The following is a 2741-nucleotide window of genomic DNA, read 5'->3' as shown; positions in this document are numbered from 1 at the left end:
AACTAAGAAACTATACTATTAATTGTTGGCATGATAGACACATCTATATCCAATAAATGTCTATGAGAAATTAGGATTGAGAAGATGTGCTTATTCCACATTAAGTTTGTAAGGCTGTTCTAATTGAAGTTTCATTTTGGATAGGCTGATAGAAGTCTCATTCCTTCAACATCACATACTAAAACTAAAACTTGATCTTTAAATTAAAAATATTAAATAATCAAGATTAATTTACTTTCTTTAGACAGAATCGAATCTCACTCTGAATACATTTCCCACAAACAGGAAAGCTAATGATTTAAGCTAGTCTATACTGTGAATGGTGGCAGCCGGCATTCAATCAAATCTTTCAATAATCAATTAGATCAACCACACTAATAAAGATATCCATTCTAAAGATATTCTAGATTTCATCTTAATAAAATGCAATGTATTTGCCAGATTTCTTTTTTTTGGGTGGAGATTATTGGCAAAAGAGATTGCCGACGACCTATGGGTATGTTTATTTCAAGCTCAATCTTATTCACAGACAAGAACAAGATTGCATGATGGTAAAAATATAAACCTATTTTCATATTACCTTAGTGAGAATCGTCCAAAGTCAAACTTACATTAATATTAAAAAATGGTTGAGCCTCACTAGCCTCCATCGCATTAACTGTGAGCTCACCCAACTTCTATTATTGTCCAGCTTCTATTAGCTTACTTGATAAATGATGATAATAACATTACAACAACAACAAAAATGCCTTCTCTGGCTTTTTATATCCCTTGCCATACAATGTAGACAACTAGTTATTTTCTTCAAAACCTTGCATTTTGGTTCCAAACCAATAGTTTGTGTTTATCTACTTTTGCCCGACTCTGTGATAAATTTCTGATTTCAATTGTCCTAAGTTTCTTTCTAGTCTAGTGAAAGAAAAAGGAGGGTTGCCATGGATGTCACACCAGGTATAATGAACCCCAGAGTAGCCATAATAGAATTGTGTGCAATGTGTTCAGTGCCCATGTCCCTCAAAGCTTCTCTCAATCTCAATGTTTTTGAGATCATGGCCAAGGCCTCAAAGCCCATGTCTGCCCAAGAAATAGTGAAGGAGATGCCTGAAGGAAACTCCCCAAATCATGAGAATTTGGGCAGAATAATGAGACTTCTGACCAGCTACCATGTCTTTCAAGACCATGTAGACCTAAATATGAAAAACCCAACCAAATATGAATTGACAGCTGTAGGTAAGGCCTTGGTTAGGAGAGAAGATGGCTTCTCCTTGGGCTCCTTGATCCAAGTGAATCAAGATAAAGCGTGCATGGATGCCTTGCAGTTCCTCCATGAGGGAGTCACAGATGGGGATGTGGAGCCCTTTGTGAAATGTCATGGTAAGAGCCCCCAACATATTGGCTTTGGAAAATCCTCAAGTTAAGACTAAACTCTTCATAGAGTCCATGGCCTCCTCTAGCATGTTATTCATGGAGGACTTGCTTGCATCTTCTTACAATGGCTTCCAAGGGATCAATGTCTTGGTAGATATAGGTGGTGGAATTGGGAAATCTCTTAGTATGATAGTAGCTAAATATCCTTCCATTACAAGGATCAATTTTGATCTCCCTTATGTCATTCAACATGCACCCCCCTATTCAGGTACGTATATTATAAATTAGAAATTATTATTATAATTCAATTGTGTACTTTCTTATTCAAATTCATTGATCTATATAATTCGATTCAAAATTTACATACTTGAATCTTGATGAGAAAATCATAATTTAACTTGTTATAAAAAATATCTTACAAAAATAACAACTAATTTTATTTTACTAAATTAAAATTTCAATCCTTCCTTAAGCATATTGTTATCAAATATATCCAGATTGTTTAGTGTTGTAAATAAATATATACAATTTTTTTTTAAATTACTGTTATATTCCTCTAAAACCATACATTAGAACATTTCAATTCCATGCATTCATATATTTCTTAATTTTAAAAGTCTTTATATAAATTTTGTTAGTATCTGTATTATGGTGCAGGAGTGAAGCATGAAATGGGAAGCATGTTTGAGAGTGTACCTTCTGGAGAGGCCATGTTTTTGAAAGTAAATTCTTTGTTCACCATAAACATTTCAATTATACAACGAAGATGATGTGGGTGGAATTTCTCATTTAATGTTTTCATTCTTTTATTTGCTTTGCAGCGTGTACTACATAATTGGAGTGATGAGCGATGCATAAAGATATTGAAAAATTGCTATGATAAGCTAGCTAAGAAAGGTAAGGTGATTGTGCTTGATTGTGTGTTGCCAAGCAAGACAAATGCAAGTGCAGATTGCAGGGCTGCAATGGAACTTGATTTATATATGATGGTATTGAATCATGGAGCAAAAGAACGAAGCTTCCATGAATTCAAAATAATTGCAGAAGCTGCAGGTTTTAAGAGAGTGGAACTTGTCTACCAGCTAGATGTGTTGCTCTCCATTATTGAATTATACAACTACTGACCTAGAAAAGTCATATATATCTTTAAAAGATATTATTATATAATTATATTTACTATATTAATTTGTTTTTAAAAGACTTTATGTTATAGGATAGTCTAAATTAATTTATAGATATATTCCTCAAGAAGTGAGGTTGAACCACAACAACCATTCAATATTGTAAACTTCTAAGTATTATATGAAATGCGTTATCTTGAGTTCAATTATTATAAAAATCATTCATGATGTATAAGGCCATGTAAATTGAAA

The 2741-nt window shown here is 33.1% G+C and overlaps 1 pseudogene across 1 annotated transcript; it reads left to right on the top strand.

Moving 5' to 3' along the window:
• Positions 1–826: 826 nt before the first annotated feature.
• LOC149531128 (flavone 3'-O-methyltransferase 1 pseudogene) lies at positions 827–2492 on the top strand (annotated as a pseudogene). The gene is made up of 3 exons (XR_016358376.1): positions 827–1636; positions 2026–2090; positions 2190–2492. The product of XR_016358376.1 is annotated as a flavone 3'-O-methyltransferase 1 pseudogene (transcript).
• The last annotated feature ends 249 nt before the right edge of the window (positions 2493–2741 follow it).

The sequence above is a fragment of the Cupressus sempervirens genome, chromosome 11 (assembly GCF_028749045.1).
Source record: "Cupressus sempervirens isolate cs-2001-9-10 chromosome 11, ASM2874904v1, whole genome shotgun sequence".
Classification (NCBI taxonomy): domain Eukaryota; kingdom Viridiplantae; phylum Streptophyta; class Pinopsida; order Cupressales; family Cupressaceae; genus Cupressus; species Cupressus sempervirens.
The sequence above is the reverse complement of the archived record's forward strand: the minus strand, read 5'-3'. Positions and strand labels throughout refer to the sequence as shown.